General features: G+C 43.7%; 1 long non-coding RNA gene across 2 annotated transcripts in view; it reads left to right on the top strand.

The window, feature by feature from the left end:
- The first annotated feature begins 15,607 nt into the window (after positions 1 to 15,607).
- Positions 15,608 to 19,939, top strand: part of LOC142046544 (uncharacterized) — a 14,781-nt gene continuing 10,449 nt past the window's right edge. The window contains exons 1-2 of one of the 2 annotated variants that reach the window (XR_012655470.1): positions 15,608 to 15,732; positions 17,243 to 17,373. This is a non-coding gene — a long non-coding RNA (uncharacterized LOC142046544). The remainder of the gene's footprint in view (positions 15,733 to 17,242; positions 17,374 to 19,939) is intronic. The other variant, XR_012655469.1, reaches the window with a different exon arrangement.

Genomic DNA, 19,939 nt, shown 5'->3' with positions numbered 1-19,939 from the left:
CAAGATTAGAAAGGCAAGGAACAAAATGAGCTCAAACTAGATGGGAAAAGTGGAACAAGAGACTTGTACAATACTTAGAAGCAAGAGAAGACCAAGGACAGGTAGGCCACTGCTCAAGTGAGGAGGAAGAAACGTAACAGGAAACTTGGGCCTGGTCTACGCTACGCGTTTTATCGATTTAAAGAGCGTTAAATCATTTAACGCTGTATCCTTCCACCTACAATGCCCTTTATATCGAATATAAGGGCTCTTTAAATTGATTTTCTGTACTTTCCGACTAGAAAGAGAGTAGCGCTAAATTCGATATAACATATCGGATTACGTTAGTTGTGACGGAAATCACGTTATGGCCTCCGGGCGGTATCCCTAGTGCACCACTGACCGCTCTGGACAGCCATCTGAATCGGATGCAGTGGGCAGGTAAACAGGAAAGCCCGCGAACTTCTGAATACATTTCCTGTTTGCCCAGCGTGGAGCTCTGATCAGCACGGGTGGCGATGCAGTCTCAAATCCAAAAGAGCTCCAGGATGGACCTACGGAAGATACTGGATCTGATCACGTATGGGGAGACAATCTGTTCTATCAGACTCCGTTACAGTAACGAAAAGCCAAAGCGTTTGAAAAAAATCTCCAGGATACACAGCGCTGCGTTACAAGCATACGGGAAGCCAGAGACTCAATGGACGCTTCATGGATGGAGGGTACTGGAGGACTCCAGCTATCCCACAGTCCACAGCTAGTCTCTGAAAAAGTATTTGCATTCTTGGCTGAGCTCCAATGCTGTAGGTTCAAAACCGTGTCTGGCGTGGTTCAGGGATAGCTTCCTCAGTTTTTCCCCCCCACGTGAAAGAAAGGGAAAGAAATCATTTCTGACTTTTCAATGTCACCTTATCTGTACTGAATGTGCTGGTAGACACGATGCTGGCAGTGAAGAGCAGTATCCTTCCTCTCTCTCTCCTTTCCTGGTGGTAGATGGTGCAGTAGACTAGTAACCGTCCTCATGAATATCTTAACATGTTGACATGAGGGATCATTCTGGTTACTCCAGTAGATAGGACAGAACGGCTAATAACTAGCTTCATCAGCAACTGGGGGCTTCAGCCCCCTCCCTTTCCTGTTAAGAAAAGTTTCTGTACTGCCTGACTGTATAGCAGCAGCATGCTGTACTACCTCTCCCCACATCGCTATGTCCTGCCTGACTATCATCGTGCCGGGAGGCTGCCTCCCCTCATTTATGACACTAATCAGTGTTCTTATTCCTGCATTCTTTATTACTTCATGACACAAAATGGCAGACACTGCACGGTAGCCCAGGCAGGTTGGGGAGAAGAGAAGCAACGGGTGGGTTGTTGCAGGGCACCCCTGTGAATATGACATGAGCAGCTGTGCTCTCTGATCACATGGTCCTCTAATTAACGTGCCAATTTTAGGCAGGATGACTCTATTTTTAGAAACTAAGGAGGGTTGACTCGGGGAGTCAATCCAATTTTGCTTTTGCATTGCGCCCCCGGCGTTTCAGCCAAGGGCATCATATAGCAGCGGACAGTACAGAGGGGAGAGATACCGTCATTCATTGCCTTTACTCTGGCAGTAGATGGTACAGAACAACTAGTAACCATCTCTGCTATCATGCCAAAGCAAGTGAATGCTGCATGGTAGCGCTGAATACGCCTCTCTGTCCGCGGCATCCAGTACACTACGGTGCCGGAAAAAAAAAACGCGGAACGGGTCCATGGTTGCCTGCTATGGCATCTGCCAGGGCAATCCGGAAAAGGGCGCAAAAGGATTGTCAGCTGATGTTTTCCTGGAGGAAGAATGACTGACGACATTTACCAGAACCACTCGCGACAATAATGATTCAACCCGAATTCCAAGGGGCGGGCTGGAGACTGCGGGAACTATGGGATAGCTCCGAAGAGCTACACCCAATGCAACGCTTCAGAAATCGACGTTAGCCTGGACCATGGACGCACACGCCGAATTACTGTGCCTAGTTGGCCGCATGAAATCGAATTTTAATATAGTTTTTATAAAACCGATTTTAGCTAATTCATATTATCCGTAGTGTAGACGTGGCCTTGGAAATGGCAGAGATGCTTTGACTTCTTTGTTTCGGTCTTCATGAGAAGTCTAAGGAATTCTAACATAGTGAATGCTATTTGGAAGGGGTAGGTTTAGAGATAAATAAAAGAGCAAGTTAAATCACTTAGAAAGTTAGATGCCTGCATGTCACCAGGGCTGATGCAATGCATCCTAGAATACTTAAGGAGATTATAGAGGGTATCTGAGCCTCTAGCTACTATCTTTGGAGTCATGGAGACAGGAGAGATTCCAGAAGACTGGAAAAGGGCAATATAGTGCCCATTCATAAAAAGGGAAATAAAAACAACCAGGAAACTACAGACCAGTTGGTTTAACTTCTGTGCCAGTGAAGATACATGGAGCAAGTAATTAAAGAAATTATCTGCAAACACTTGAAGGTGTAAGGTGATGGGAATAGCCAGCATGGATTTGTTAAGAACAAATCATGTCAAACCAATCTGATAGCTTTCTTTATAGGATAACGAGCCTTGTGGATAAGGGAGAAGCAGTGGATGTGGTATACCTAGACTTTAGTAAGGCGTTTGATACGGTCTCGCATGATATTCTTATCAATAAACTAGGCAAATACAATTAGATGGGTACTATAAGGTGGTGCATAACTGGCTGGATAACAGTTCTCAGAGAGTAGTTATTAACGGCTCCCAATCCTTCTGGGAAGGTGATAACAAGTGTTCCCGGGTCTGTTTTGGGACCGCTCGTTCAAATATCTTCATCAATGACTTAGATTTGGCATAGAAAGTACGCTTATAGTTTGCAGACGATACCACATGGGGAGGGTTGCAACTGCTTTGGAGACAGGGTCAATTCAAAATGATCTTGGACAAATTGGAGAAATGGTCTAGGTAACTGGATGAGTTCAATAAGGCAAATGCAAAGTGCTCCATTAGGAAGGAACAATCAGTTCACACCATCAGAATGGGAAAGACCGTCTAGGAAAGAGTATGGCAGAAAGAGATCTAGGGTCATAGTGGACCACAAGTAAATATGATCAACAGTGCGATATTGTTGCAAAAAAAGCAAACGTGTTCTGGGATGCATTTAAGATGTGTTGTAAACAACACGAGAAGTCATCTCTTCCGCTCTACTCGCGCTGGTTAGGCCTCAACTGGAGTATTGTGTCCAGTTCTGGGCACCGCATTTCAGAAAGATGTGGAAAAATTAGAGAGGGTCCAGAGAGAGCAACAAGATGATTAAAGGTCTGAGAACTGACCTACGAAGGAAGGCTGAAAGAATTGGGTTTATTTAGTTTGGAAAAGAGAACACTGAGAGGGACATGATAGCAGTTTTCAGTATCTAAAAAGGGTGTCATCAGGAGAGGAGGACAACTTGTTCACCTTAGCTCTAATGACTAGAACAAGAAGCAATGGGCTTAAACTGCAGCAAGGGAGCTTTAGGTTGGACATTAGGAAAAAGTTCCTAACTGTCAGGGTAGTTAAACACTGGAATAAATTGCCTCGGGAGGTTGTGGAATCTCCATCTCTGGAGATATTTAAGAGTAGGTTAGATAAATGTCTATGCGGGATGGTCTAGACAGTATTTGGTCCTGCCCTGAGGGCAGGGGACTGGACTCAATGACGTCGATACCATGGATGTGTATGACATTATTAGTAGTAGTAAATTCCATGTTTTCCTACTAATAATGACATCTGACAAGTCTCTGTCTTACACAAGTTACACTCTGAAAATACTACTAAATACCTACAGACTGGTTCAAAGCCCATTGAAGTCATTGGGTAATGTCCCTTTGACTGGATTAAATTCTCTGGAGAAATTCAAATACATTATATTTATCGTGTATGACTCAGCAACTAAATATATAATTCAATAAGAAAGAAAGTCAGGCATACCTGGCAAGGCTTTTCTTTCCAAACCAATAGGGGAAAAGATCTCAGGAGAAGACTGTATTTCAATAGACACATCCATTCTACCTAGGTAATAAGCAGACAGCCCTGCTTTGTGAAAGCAATCAATTTGGCCATGTGGTGTAGACCGCATCAAAGGCTGGATTCAATACTAAGGGCTTCCTCTTAACAATAAAATAGAGAACTGGCTTGAGACCTCACCCACTATTCTAAGAAAAAAATAAACACTACCCCTGGGTTCCGCTGAGAGGCTATACTTCCCCTCTCTCAGGAACTGAGTATCTATAACAAAAGAAAAATTTTATTAAAGAAGAAAACACAGCATTAATTTAGGAACACATTCCAACAAGGATTTGAAAGTACACAACTAACACTCACTCTACAGTATCTTGAGCAGCATCCCTTTTCTCAGTTTCCCACCTTGTGGTTTGAAAGCCCAAGGAATGAATGTCTCTTTAACATGTCAACTCCTTCCACTGTCCCCTACTCATAGTTTGTTATCTAAGATCAGCAATATCCCCAGAGTCCAGGTGTGTGTTTGGGTGGGTTTGTCTTCTGCACCTGAGGGGAGAGAGTGGTGTCTCTGCAGTGTCCATCACTACCACTTCTCTCCACAGCATTATATTCTGAGGTTCCACCACTTAGCCAAAGTCTCCATATTTTCACTAACTAGTAGAAAGCCTCTTTTCAGCTGTCTTTTTTGCACTGCTTTCAACCAAAATGTTACCTCCTTATCACTTATACCATCCAGTCCCCTTAAAGGAGCTCATCAATAAATTCAGATCAAATAAGTACTGAGGAAGAACCACGACACTCAGAAAAGGCTACTCATCTCTGTCTTTAAACACAGAAGGGAGAATCAAAAAGCTTCTAGAACTCCTTAAATCAACCCCCATTCATAAGACAGGAAGATCTATCTCTAATCCTGCCTAACACTTGCTTGAATTTGGCATCATGGCTCACTATTTAGCAAGTGATGTTCAAGTTAGGGTCACCCCCTTAGTTAGGGCTTGCTAAATACAGTTCTTTTTCCCTTTACTCATACACTAAGGATAAAAACATTTCATTCCCTTCCATTCAACACTAAAGTTAATTTTAACCCCAAACAGCCAAAAATGTTCAGTTTGGCAATACAGATATGTGTGCAGAGCCCCTAGGCAGAGTGGTGTGTTTATGCAAATAAAATCTGCTCCTGAGGTCTTTTGAACCAGTCTGTCACTAGGTGTCAGAGGAGAGTTCATTCAGACTCTGCTTACAGCTGGTTTGGGTGAAAACTCATGTTAGTGTACAATGCAGGAGTAATGAAATCTTGTTATCCTTATCGTATAAATAAATGCAGCAGAACTGTTCTTAGCATGCCCTAGTTGAATGGGTAACAGTAACCTCCCCCCCTTAAGGGGGGGAATAGTGATGCCAAATATATGAAAAGTCAGGAAGCCCTCGGACAGTGCTTCGGCAGCACATATACTAAAATTGGACTCTGTATAAAGAGTGCTCATTACTAATGCATCCTTTTTTCTCCGCAGAGTTTAAAGACAGAGTTTAAAAGATTCAATTCAATTATTTCTTCCCAGTGATCACTAGAGATGAAATCATTTATGAGCGGATCTGTAGATCAAGCCATAGCTATAGCCCGGAGACAATGTTTTGCTGTGAGAGAAAGGGCAGAGGCCGTAGGAGTAGCAAGGTTCCAGGCTACCCTGTGAAATCACTAAGAGCTGGGTTACATGGTGGAACCAGTAGGAGAGAGTAGCAAGTGGCAGCAGAGACAGCAGGCAGCAACAAAGACATGACATAACCCTCCTTTAGGGTGAACCCAGGTGAATCCCTTGAATTCTGGGACTTGTAGTCCAGCAATCATGGGAAGTCTAGGCTGCTAAGAAAGCCTGCTGGGTATGAAGGGCTGCTCTCCTCAGTCCGAGTGGAGTTAATAAGACCTGCTGAGAATCTCTCTGGAAAGGAGAGCAGGGAAAGGCAGGAGGGATGTGATGATTTTAAGAACTATGATGAAGACCGAACCCTGAGTGATCTACCAAAAGCCTTATCCAGCGCCACCCTAAAGACTCCCTGAAACTAACCCCTGCCGTACGACCACGCCTCAAAAATTCCACACAGATTGGGGGGTTATTATTTAAATGTACTCTTTAGACGTGGAGGATTGTGAAGGGGGAACACTCACCCAAACATCACCTCAAGGTCAGGAAGTACGTCAGGCTCTTTTCTTTCCAGGTGCTCTCCTTTCCCTGCAATGATCAGTCCCTCCACTGACTCAGCCCTACAGCCTGGTCAAACATTAAAGTCCATGCCTTCAGGGTATATGCAAAGAGTTCAACAATGGGGTAGCCTTCTCGATTAGGAATGGGACCCCAGGCTTCTCCCTTTGGGTTGGGGTCCTCTAGTGTCTGGACCCTAAAATATTTTATCTTACCACAGCCTTAACTAGGCAGAAGATGTAGTCTTGCTATGATTTTCTTTGTTTTATTGCCACTAAAGTGCAGCAGGCTGTGCTTCTGATGGAGCAGATTCCCCAGAAAAGAGTGCAGTGTGTTTGTCTCCCCACTATCAGTCTGCAAAGAAAGTAACGGCAAAAATTAGAAAAAAAATAAAAAAAATTGGGAGGAGCAGAAGTAGATCACAATGCATAGAAATTAGAAGTAATGAACTGCAGCAATATAAGTGAAGCTCAAGAGATCCGGGAAGATTCCCTGGTGGTAGGGCCAAGGAGAACAAGGAGTTTTATTGAAGTATTTCAGGAACAAAAGAGATTCTAACACTGGAACAGGCCCATTGCTCCATGGCGATGGTAAAATCATAATAATGATACAGAAAGGGCAGAAATGTTCAATTAATATTGCTGCTCTGTATCTGGAAAGAAGCACAATGTTGTACATATATCACCTGTAAGAGTGTCCTAGACTGAAGGACCAGAGAACAGGTGTGACAACAGCTGTTACCCTCCTCCCTGCCTCCCTTCCTTCCCCAGCTCCCTGCCCTGCTCTCCTGTCACCTCTCCTTGAACACTTCTCTTTTCAGTCTTCATCTTAACACCTTTTTCCCCCTCACCTATTCACTCTCTTCCTTGTCCCATCTTTTCTTTCCTCCTCTACCTTTTCCCTCATTTCCGACCCCTTTTCTTGCTGTCCTCATCCCTAATTCCAGAAATCCTCCCAAATCAAACCTCTCACACCCATAATGTTAGTTAGTAAGCAGGTGATTAACTAACTGAGCCCTGCAGGGGGGACGCACTGTTCATTTGGATAACTTGTAAGTCTGGATAGAGGGAATTTGGATTACCGGATTATCATGTAAATAGCTTTTAAGTCAGATATTTTTAAAATTACCACGTTTTCATATGGATAAATAAATCACATGCATTTAGGATACTTCTCCGTTAAAATTGGCAGGACGGCGTATTCTTCAGCATAGCTTCTCTGGAGTCCTGATTAGATTCTGAAGATAGTTAGAAAGATCATTCAGGTAGTTCATTGACTCAAGGGGTTATGACAGCTGTGTTCTTCTCTTTCTGGATCTCACAGGGATCTGTCTAGATAGTACTTTTAAGGAAGAGTTATTAGGGGGATTATCAGACTTCATGATGTGACTTTAGACGTTGCTAGACTTGGAGGGGGGCTCTCAATAGCCAGATGATAACAGCCCAACTTGCTGTCTCTCTCAGCCACATATTTTTGGTTCAGTGACTGGCAGTTTGACCAAAACAGCTTGTTTTATGCAGACTCTGAAGGCTTGGTTTCTACTTGGTAAAACTGCAGGGGCGCTGATCAGAAAGTGACCCATGGTTCTAGTGAAAATTTGAAATATCCGACTTCAGTTTGAACACTGGAATTGTTGCAACTTTCTGTCTGGAAAATTCCATCATCTTTGTGCAAAACATCTTGAGCCATCCCAGTTTGCATAGCACACGTTAGGCCACAGTGGTTTGTACAAAATGTCTTGGGAAATATAACTAACTTTTCTTGGTTTAGCTCTGATCAGCAACTTACTTCTGCAGGCCACTTCTCCTTCGCCTCCCTGTGTTGTGTTCCTTGGCCAACTTGATATGACTCTGTGTCTTTCCCCTTGTGGTAGTTTCTGCCACAGAGAGGTCCGTTTTGAAGTCAGGAGAGATTCTTTATTTAAAGTCTTTTAGAATCATGGGAATGTAGGGCTGAAAGGGACCTCCATCAGAAAATTAACCATGGTTCTAGTGAAGATTTGAAAGGTCCAACCTCAATTTGAACGTTGGAATTGTTGCAACTTTGTCTCTGGGAAATTCCATCATCTTTGTGCCAAACGTCTTGAGCCATCCCAGTTTGCATAGCACACGTTAGGCCACAGTGGTTTGTGCAAATGTCTTGGGACATATAACGAACATTGATTGGTTTAGCTCCAGGCAGCAACTTACTTCGGCAGGCCACTTCTCCTTCATCTCCCCATCTTGTGTTCCTTGGTCAACATGATATGACTCTGTGTTCTCCCCACCTGTTTTTAAAAATCTGTTATGACGGGGATTCCACAACCACCCTTGGAAGCCTATTCCAGAGTTTAATTTAGTTAGAGAGTTTTCCTAATATCTAACCTATACCCCCCTTGCTGAAAATTAAGCCCATTACTTCTTGTCCTGCCTTCAGTGGAGCTAGAAAACAGTTGATCACCATCCTCTTGATAAAGGCCCTTTACGTATTTGAAGACTGTGATTAGGTTCCTCCCCCTCAGTCTTCTTTCCAAAAGACTAAACATGCCCAGGTATCTTCACCTCTCTTCCCAGGTCAGGTTTTCTAAACCTTTGATCCTTTTTTTGATGCTCTCCTGTGGATTCTCTCCAATTTGGCCACATTCTTCCTTAACTGTGGCACCCAGAATTGGACACAGCCCTCCAGAGGTGGCCTTGCTAGTGCTGGGCAGAGCAGGACAATTGCCTCCCATGTCTGATGTACAATACTTGTGTTAATACACTGCAGAGTTATATTAACCCTTTTTACAACTGCATCACATTGTTGACACATATTTAATCTGTAATCCCCTGTACCCCCTAGATCCTTTTCAGCAGTTCAACCACCTAGCCAGTTATTCCCCATTTTACAGTTGTGCATTTAATTTTGCCATCCTAAGAGAAGTACTTCATTGAATTCCATTATATTTTATTAAAAGCAATTCTTCATTTCAGCAAGCTCCTTTTCCATTCTAATCCCATGCTCCAAAGTGCTTGCAACCCCGCTAAGCTCATGTGCAAATTATGTAACCACACAGACATTTTACTGCTAGAACTAAGTTGCTGTAATTAAAATAAAGTAAAGCAGTGTAGCCCTATAGTGGGGCTAGAGTTCTACTGGGGAAAAGGTGCTTATTAGAGATGGTCAGAAAATTTCTGATGAAACTTGGTTGGAAACACCATTACTGGGGATGCAAAGTACCATCTGATCTGGGGAAATCCAAACAGGAGACTTTATTCCCCCAGAAACAGATTGGTTCTCCCACTTATAATAAAATCTAGTTGTTGTGAAAATACAAAACTAACAAGTGCACATTTGTCACAGTGGAAGGGGTGGGGATCTGCTATTGTCCTTCTGATTGGAAATCCATATTTTTAAATGAAAAGAAATTAAAAAATAAAAACAAGCCCTACTGAATGTTAAATCCACACATGAGTGATTAGGCCACCGTGGTCAATGCAACTCTTTGTATTTCTACATGCTCATATGGACAGAACAGTATTTATTTTCTACCCCTGTGACTAATCTATTTCTCTCACAGCTTGATTTATAACTCCATCTCATTGCTCCACGGTACTATTTTCATGGCATACAAATGGAAAAGAGAGAAAACAAAATTACCTTCCTGGAAGATTGCAATGGAACGCTACTTCTTAGAATTCAGAACAATACCACAAAAGAACTGCAAATAAGATAGAGACAAAGCAAGCTGTTCCCTAAAACAAAGAGTCTCAATTCACTCCACCTTATTTTAGGCTTTTTCTCTGAAGACTGACTGCCAGCAACACAGCTTGCACAGTTCCCTCAGAGCCCCATAGCCTGCAAGAGGGATCAGGATACCCTTTCCAGACGTGAAGTGTTAGTTTGTATTTTAACACGGTTTTCCATGTACCACATGGCTGCCAGATTTCCAGTCCTATTATTATAATGAAAAACTAAAGGAAAACACTAAGGGGTGTCTGCACTGGGCCCTCTGCACTGTATGCTCATTGCGTCGTTGTCAGCACCTCCACCACACAGTCCTCCCCCTTCTCTTCCACACTGGTATCCAAACAGCTCTGAGGGCATCACCCTCTCTAGAGTGGCTACATCCTAGCTCTGCCCTTTTCCACCCCCTCAACACCTGGGACTTATTTCTTCCAAAAAAAGCCTTTAGGTAAATCCACCTGGGAATGCTACAGCACCCAGATCTCCTTTCAAATGCCACACACTCTGCAACAGGTTCTCCTGTTGCCAAGCCCAGGGGAAACAAGGGGGTTTCCATGTTTTCAGAGGATGTCCTCTCCCTCCCAGTAAACCCACCAGGCCCATCCCCTTCACCACTTCCTATCCCCCCTCTCTCTTCTATGCCTACTCAGGAAATCGCACAGACCTAGTCCTTATGCAAACAGCCCCCATCACTATCTCTCTCCCAATTCGAATTCCTGGCTCCTATTTCCCTCTTCCAAAAGATCCCTCCTACCCCTCCCCCACACACTTTCAAGCCCCGGCTCTCCAGTATATTCCCCAAACAAGGGCTCAGGTCAGTTGGGTGCCCCCCAAATCCCTTCTGTGTGCCTCTGAGTCCGCCCAGTCCCCCCCCCCGCCATATGTCTCAGTTACCCAAATCACCCTGTGTAACTCTATCCCTTCTAATTTCCACACTATGTGCCTCGGATTCCCCTGATCCCACCACATGTCCCTTTCCTCTTCATCATATCCACTCCTTCTTCTCCTTCAACCCACCTCATGTTCTTCTAACTCCCAATCCCCAAACCCCAAACCTCCCCTGCCTCACACCTCAAGGGTCTTTTCAGAGGGGCACCAATGGCCTCTCCCTCCCTTCTTTCTGCAGGCTGCTTGGCTGCCCCCATCTCCTCTCTTCAGCAGGCTCCCAAGGGGGAGCGCTGCCCTCTCAATCCACAGAGAGACTGATGGATCTTCTGTGGGAGTGACAGGAGCCTACATGAAGACTGAGCTCTGCTGGAGCCAGCTCTGCTGACTAGCTGGGATCTCCATCAACTATGGTCATGTTCAGATCCCAGCTTTGTCATGGCAAAGACTGTCAAAGTCATTTTAAATGGACGTCTTGGCCCCTGATCCCACCACATGTCCCTTTCCTCTTCATCCCACCCATTTTAAAGGGACCTGTTGTGCCCTTGCTCTCTACGATACACAAAGGTTACAGGAAAACCAGTCAGGCCCTGCTGCTTCCACAGAACTGTGTTTCTTACTGGGCACAGAAATAGTAGGCCTGGCTTTCCATGGAGACTTCTGCTCAAACAATTTTGATGGCTACGTGAGTAGGAAACACGGAAGCCGACTGAAGGGATCCCAATAGTTTAAAAGAATAATATTCAATTCTTAAAGACCACATGATGCCCCCACCCACATACATACATTCATGACTCATGGTATCTTCAGGTTATTCTGTCATTTTTCAAGGATTTGAAACATCTCTGTAATGGGATGGATGCATGAAAATAGTAAAAATAAAAAAAACCACTAAGAATATTAATTAAAACTGTATGAAAATGGTGTACAAGTAAGACACAGACACATGTACACAGAGTTTGATCCCAAGTTATTAGTATTTTTAGTAGTGTAATCTATGTCCAGGAATGAGCAAGAAGCCTTTGCAGAACTTAGGGCTAAGCCCTTAAAACATGTATAATAGCAGATGCTGCATCTGTGGCTCACAGAGGAGTGAGATTGAGTAACAGCAACAGTTGCTAGCGGAGCTAACCACAAACTTTCACTCACTTGTGAAGTAACCTCACTTTTTATCAGTTTCTTCTATATTATTTGCTTTATTCCTAGAAATCCACAGCAGCTAGATGAGATCAAGCTGGGACTTGATGTGGCAGCATAATGTCCATTTTAGAAACTGTACAGAAAATTAAAATATTATATGGAGGTTTCTACAACAGAGCCCTGCAGTTTGAGGAGGTTTCATTACCCAGGTGATCTGAGAGGACTGAATACTGAGAGCATTTTGGAGAAAGTTGTGTATTTTAAAAGAACTGGCTGAAAAGCTGGCTGAGACCCTTAATGTTGGTTTTCAATAAGTGTTGAACACTGGGGAAGTTGCAGAAGACTGGTAGACACCTATTGTTGTACCAGTACTTAAAACGGGTGAAAAGGAAACCCTGGGATATTATAGGCTTATCAGTCTGACATCAGTCACAAGAAAGATAACAGACAGGATTAATACAGAATTGAAGGCAGGTAACAGAATTAATGCCAATCAGCATAGGTTTATGGAAAAAAATCCTGTCAAACTAACTTCATATTTATTTTTATGAGAATACCAGTATGGGTCATAAAGAGAATATTGTTGATACAATAGACTTGGTGTTCTGTAAGACATTTAACTTGGTACCACATGACATTTGGATTAAAAAAATATATAAAACTAACATGGCATACATTAAATGGATTAACAGCTGGCTAACTGATAGGTCTCAAAGTGTAATTGTAAACAAGGCATCATCATTGACGAAGTATATGTCTTGTGGGCTCTGGTAGGGACTGGTGAATTTTAAGGAGAAATATAGCTATATACATATCGATATTTATGTATAGGGAGAGAGAGACAGATACAGATTTGATATAGATATAGCTCATCATACTGCAACATAAAGTCATTTCACTCACTAATAATATTGGTAACATAAATGGCACAGTAAAAGAAAACAACTCTCCTCTCTGTATCCTTTCCTGGTTACTCTCTACACTTCATCTGCTACTTAGAAGGATTGCTACCTGTGTTATGAGATCTCTTTGGAAATGCCAGTCGAATGGATCATCAGGCGAAATAGCCAATAGCACTTACTAGCTTCCTTATTACAAACAAATGCCTGGTATAGTATATCAGTGATCACTGATAAAGAGAATGAGGAGTGACTGGTCCTCAGCTGCAGCCAGGGAAACTGAAGGAAATTTCCAAACGTTTGTAATGGAGTCAGTGCTCCCTGGGAGCCCAAGTAGGATCAATGAGGTAGAACAACTGTACCCCTGATAACGGTTAGTTTTTCACCCAGTGAAGCAGAGCTGTGAGTATTAAGGGCTAGATGCTGCCATACTTAGGGTAGGGCTACACTGCAAGAGCTACAACAGCATAGCTGATCTCTAAGGCTAAAATTTGATCCCCTGATCCAAATTTGACCTCAGAGGGAATGTCTGCTCAGCAACATGACACCTCTGGCTGGCGTTAGGCTGTGGGGCTGTTTCACTGCTGGGTAGATGTCTGGACTGGGGTACAGCTTGGGCTCTAGGACTCTGTGTGGTGGGACGATCCCAAAGCTTGGGCCACAGCTGGACCCAGAAGTCTACAGAGCAATGAAACCACCACAGCCCAATGAGCCTGAGTCAGCTGCCATGGGCCAGTCCCACTTTTTTCCTTTTTTACAATGTAGACATGCTCTTAGAGCATCTGCAATATTATTTTATTATTCACAATTCTTAGCACAGGGGCAAATCTGCTCAAACCATATGAGCAGGTAAAACACAGCATTCCTTGAGCAGAGCTAAGGACCTTTTGTTTTAAGTCTTTATGAAAAGGGGACCAGCTGCCTGAATCATGAAACTTGATCCCTAAAAAAGTCAAAGCAGAGATTGTTCTACAGGGTGGACTCATATTTCCCACTCAATTTGTGGAGGCTTCTTCCCAGAAATCATGACTTGGTCTCATTATAAACGAGAATCTGGTCTTGGAAGTTAAAATAAGAAGAAGATTGAGATAACAGCCAGAAGATGCCTCATGAAGTTTGCGATAAAACAACCATGTCATCAGCATATAGTAACACCAAGATAAGTCTACCTTTAATGTGTGGTGGAGAAAATAAATTTTCCTTGAAACATCCACAGCATCATTAATATATAAATCAATAACAAGAGGTGCTAGAACGCATCCCTGGTATTCTCCCAACCCTGGCTTAACCTGACACACATCACTCTGGTGGAGACCCTCCAAAATCTTCAGAAGTGTCTTAGATCCGTACTCATAATTCTTGATTTTGCCCAAAGATTTTCTAAATCAATAGAATCAAATACCATCTTTAAAACTTTCAGAGTAGCACACAGTTTGTACCTTTAACCACAATATATTTATCAATCATAGAAGAAACAATAAAGCAATTGTCAATTGCGGTTCTAGCTGTTTTTATCTAGTATCTCTATGTATGGCAAGAACATAACAGGGAAATAATAGGCATGAGGTGGCAGTCAGGGTGAAGTGCCTGCTCCTTGTGTCCCCCCTCAGCAGAGAAATATCCAGTGCCCCTTGACCTTTCTCTGTTGAAAAAGCAGGTGAGAAGACTAGTACATTCCAACAACAGAGAGACAGTTGAAATAGAGGCCACTGACTGGGAGAAGAGAGGGACAGCTCATTGCCCCGGCAAATCTCCCTGTTGCCCTATGGATGTCCTCCTCCCCATGCATTCTCATTCTTCATTCTCTCCCCTCAACTTTTCTATTTGATGCTTCCAAATGGGAGGAAATGGGGAGAAAGTAGAAGAAGGTGATCAGGAGGGGGTCTGTAAAGGGGTCTGTGAAGCTTTGTTTGGGGAATCGTATTATGTAGGCTCTGAACCCTGGTTAGAATGAATCCCCTAGGGAACTTGGATGTGTCATACAACTCTATAGAAGGCTTAGAAATTTTCTTTCATTTCCCTGGCTGCAGTTTAAGCCCAATCAATTCTTGTTCTCTCTGTCCTGAAAGAATGAGACAAATCTTGACAGGTGCTTGGCACCTGCAAATGCCACTGGCTTCCCCATGTTTCATGCAGCAACATTTTTTGTCTCTACTTTAGATAGTTATCCTTAAGGCAGATGATTGTTATGAGGGAAAAAAGAAAGGGAAACCTCTTGATTTTCTACCATCACTAAGTGTAAAATTCCTTAGTTTAGATATACAGAAAAAAATCCATGGATTCCTGGCACACAGTATTTATAATATTATTCACTTTATTTCTCATCAATCTCTCTTAAAAAGGATTTTTACACTCTTTGGAATGGGTTATAAAGCATGAAATTAGTAAATTTACTTAAAAACAAGGAAAATATTGATTAAATATTGTACAAAACAAATACACAAATGTATATGCCCTACTATAAATGCTTCCAAGGCATAGTTGTGTTCTGAAATTCTTCTCTGCAAAAGGACCCTCATTTCAATTTAATGGGAGGCTTTTCATTTTTTCAGAGAGCTTTCGATCAGTCAGTAGATGATTGCTTGTTGTAAATACTCATATTGTGACTTCCACAAGGCAGGAACTTGACTACTGTGTTTCCCTGAAATTCTCCAGGAATGTTTATGACTCTGTATAAATTACAATTATGATGATAATTATAAACAGATTGCAGCACACATTTAGTAAATGTGACATGCTTCAAGAAAGATTTCAACAGATCAGCATTTCACAATCCCTGGTAGCCCATATATAGAGACTCTCTATCTCCTCTCTATCTCTCAGTGTCTTCTCTCCAGCAACACTGAGCTCCCAGCCAAACTTCAGCCATGAAGATTATCTACCTGCTCTTTGCTCTCTTTTTCCTGGTGCTCCAAAGCTCTCCAGGTAAGAGCTTAATGAAATGAAGGGAAAATATAGAATGACAATTGTGAGTCTGTATTAAGATTTCTAAAAATTGTGTATCATAATTTTTTCAGGGTTTTTTTTTTCAAAAGAGTTGTATAGTTTTCAGCAGATACTTCACATTTAACTGGAGAAAGTCCTGGGGTAATAAAGGTGTCTTTAATGTTCCTATTAAGATCCAGTTAGATTTGGCTGAACTATGACCTAAAATATTATCACCAATGTTCTACCGAGTGGACTCCTACAGGGATTCGTTCTTGCCATCATATTAGTTAAACTTTTATAAAGGACCTGAAAAAAAACCAAGCCATACAATCATCACCTATAAAGTTAGCAGGTGACACAAATTAAGGGACAAGGCATTCACAGAGAGGGATTTGGATCACTTGGTAAACTGGGAACAAGTTAACCATCATACAGCTAAATCTAAATGCATGGATCTAGGAACAAAGAAGGTTATCACAATTATATGATGAGGGACTCCATCCTGGGAAGCCGTGACTCTGAAAAAAGCTGTGACTTTGTTTTTTACACCACGAAATTTGCTGGTGACCCTCTGTAGTATAATTCAGGAATGTCTTGCTGGCATTTTTCCTATAATTCAGCTGAGAGTGACTTTCCATGCTAGGGGTTGTGCATGAGCTGGACCAGAAGTGCTTGCTTTCACAGCGGAGCAGTGTAGGAGGTATCACAGGTTGGAAAAGTGAGGGAATACGGCTGTTCAGTGGTCCAGATTCTACCCTGGGGAATGTCACAGTGGATACTTTAAGGAAAGCACAGCTAAAATCGAGTTTCAAATAGTCTAATATAAATATCCTAAAGAACATTTGGGCCACATTCTCATAAGGACCAGCCTGTCTGGAATGTCTAAGATAGGCAATTGGTTATTTATTTAGTATTCCCAAGTGCTGAGTCTTCACAAGAATGTCTGTGCCGAGTCTCACTGAAAATCAGACGTTCTGACTGGAGGGACTTGTTTAAACCTTCTCATTCTAAAAGTTCCAGTCACCCAACCCAGTGCTGAGCTGGTTTAACCCTGCTCAGCCAATCACCATTGATGATACTGCCTTGTAGATCAGTGTTTGGAATCAGAACAAGTCAAAACCATGGCAGCAAAACCACTTCTCCACTCTTAGAAGTTGGTGATGAAGGCAGCTGCCTGCTTTCCACCCTCTACAGATATGGGACTGCGAAGGACCCTCATGCACAGTGCTACAGTTCTGAAGTGTGCAACTAGGAAACCAGCAGATCTTCTGAATTAAATTACTTTGCTCTATTCTTAGAAGCAGCCGTTGAATGGGCACAGAACTACAGACATTTATATATTATCAAAGATCTAGTGAAAGGGGGCACAGGAAGATAACTGGGTTACCGTGGTCTTGTCTCAGTGAACTGGAAATTCAACTAATGGGAAATGCCCGTCATGCTGCAATTACAGTCTTTGTTTACACTTATGTGTTAATGAAAATCAAGACTCTTTTTCTTTGTGCAGGATTCACCCAGTTCATCAATAACCCCTTTGCTTGTAGACGTGCTGGGGGAATCTGCCGCCGTTCATGTTACCCCAATTTCAGACGAATTGGAAGGTGTCGTTTTGCACAGAGTTGCTGTAGAAGAGACTGGGTAAGTTCAGGATGCCACAAGGAAGACATCACTGTGTAAACAGAATATTTGTGCCTCTCCTTTCTATAGCTGTTATTTAATGAGCTTGCAGGCTCAGAGCACACAGCACTACCCTGACATGAGACAAAGGAAAATTCTGTGCTGCCCTGATTCTGGACTATTTGTGGTTTACATGTAACACACACTGACCAGTGGGTCATACAGGCATATTATCAGGTATGCTCACTCTGCAATACAATTCAATAAGCACTAGTGCCTTTAAGGATTGATGCTGCTTACAGTCTTTAAGGTAACTTAGTACATACTCTGCGCCTTTGCATTTCTCCTTTTAGAATTCTAGAGCAGATACACACCTGGGTGACTTGAGGGCTAGCATTGCTCAGTATTTCTTTTTACTGCTTTAAACTCGACGTTTCCTACAGTTAAGTTAACTTGGTCTCATTGCTTATTTGCAGCCAGTTCAATTTGTGCTCTTCTTGTTAACTGCTAGTTTTCCCCTTAGCCTTGTACAAGGTGCCCAGCATGCTCAAATTACTGTCACAGCAGAGACAGGACTCACTGAGGAAGTTGGGAGGGATGAGAGGCTTTCCCAGACAGTTTGGGTTTCTTCTCTACTCCCAAACTGCTACAGTGGCACAGCAACACCACTGCAGCTGAGCCAAAGCGAAGACATTACCTGCACTAATGGGAGGGGTTCTCCAGGACCGGTGCAACCATTTAGGCAAACTAGGCGGCTGCCTAGGGCGCCTAGGGATTGGGGGCGCCTAAAAGTCCCCTGAGGCAAGGAGGTCGAGTGGAGGTGAGCTGGGTGGGGGGGCACGCAGGAAGAGTTGCCTGCAGTAATGGGGGGAGCACACAGGGGAACAGCTCCCCGCCCCCACTTACCTCCTCTCTGCATCCTCCACTGAGCACACAGCCCAACTCTAAGTCTCCTCCAATCAGCGTCACAAGCCTGGGTGGGGAAGAGAATCAGAGCAGCGCCGGCGTGCTCAGTGGAGGAGGCAGAGCCGAGGTGAACTGGGGCAGGCTACTTAGGCAGGGTTAGTTGTCGTGACGGGGGGAGGTCTCCCCAGACAGGGTTAGCTGCCGTGGTGGGGGTGGGGGGGGGAAGTCTCCCCAGCAGGGCTGGTGCAACCATTGAGGCGGACTAGGCAGTTGCCTAGGGCACCAAGATTTGAGGGCACCAAAAAACAGCGCCCCGCAATTTTTTTTAAGTGATTGAGCGGCGGCTGCTGCTGGGATGGAGAGGGAGTGTGAGCTACCAGCGGCAGCGGCAGCAGGCAGCCCAGGGTGTCCCCTGGGTCAGCGCACCGCTACTGGCAGCCCAGGGCTTCCTCTGGGTCAGCGCGCCACAGGCAGCCCACGGGTTCCCCTGGGTCAGCGCGCCGCCTCAGCAGCCGGCAGCCCAGGCTTTCCCCTGGGTCAGTGCACCGCCACGGCAGCCACCAGCCCAGGGATTCCCCTGGGTCATCACACAGCTGGCAGCTGGCAGCCCGGGGTTTCCACTGCACAGTCGTGGAAGAGGACACGGAGCAGAGTGAGCTGGGGTCGGGAGGTACCGCAGGGCTCCTCGGGGCAGGGGGTGAGGAGTTGCCGCAGTGTGGGGAGCTGCCATGGGGGCAGGGGGCACACTTCAGGGTGGGGGGGTGGAGAGCTCCTGCAGGGCTGGGGGGGCCCAAGGTAGAAGTTTTGCCTCGGGCGCAAAACTTCCTTGCGCCAGCCCTGGGGTTCTCCCATCAGTGTAGGCAATGCAGCTCCCCGACAGTTGGTATGTGCGTCAATGGGAGAATGCACCCATCAACCTAGCACTGTCTGCACCAGGGGTTAGGGCGGTTTCATTGTGTCACTCGGGGGTGCGTATTTTTCATACTCCTGAGCTGTATAGTTACACCAACCAAATTTCTAGTGTAGACTAAGCCTAAATGACCATAGAGGCAGTGCTGAGGTAGCAGAGGTGAAGATAGGAGCTCAGTGGTAGCAACTACACTGCTGCACACCTGGCTGCTTCACTGAATATGTACAGAGATTATCATCAGATAGGGAAGTACCATCTGAATAGGGTCAGGCTTTAGGCTTACGTGAGCTGGAAGACAGAATAGTCCAGGTATTCTTTAAGAATAACATATTTATCCTCTAATTAAATATTTATTGTTCTAGTTTTAGCTATGGACAAAAATGTGTTTGAAAGGAAAACTAAACACGGATGTGAGTCACATTGTTCTACATCTTATATATTTTTGGTTTTATTTTTCTATATATCATAGAGATAGTCAATAGTTTTTAAATTCACAATTTTAATGAATTCCCTCAATGGAAAGTTTGATGAACATTTCTATAATATTGTACATCATATTTCTAGCCGTTTTTATACTTACCGGTAATTTGCCGGGGTTCTTTTTTTAATCACCCAGGGACTTTGGTAGATGCTCATGCATTAAACTCCAGAAGCTCCAGGTTCAGTCCTGACCGATGTCGGGCAAGGTCTGTTGGAGTTACTTCTCAACACACTATTAAATGGGGAAATTCCTGCTCTATCTTGAATTTGAAATGTAACGTTATATTGTCC

Source organism: Chelonoidis abingdonii, chromosome 3 (assembly GCF_003597395.2).
Source record: "Chelonoidis abingdonii isolate Lonesome George chromosome 3, CheloAbing_2.0, whole genome shotgun sequence".
NCBI lineage: Eukaryota > Metazoa > Chordata > Testudines > Testudinidae > Chelonoidis > Chelonoidis abingdonii.
The sequence above is the reverse complement of the archived record's forward strand: the minus strand, read 5'-3'. Positions and strand labels throughout refer to the sequence as shown.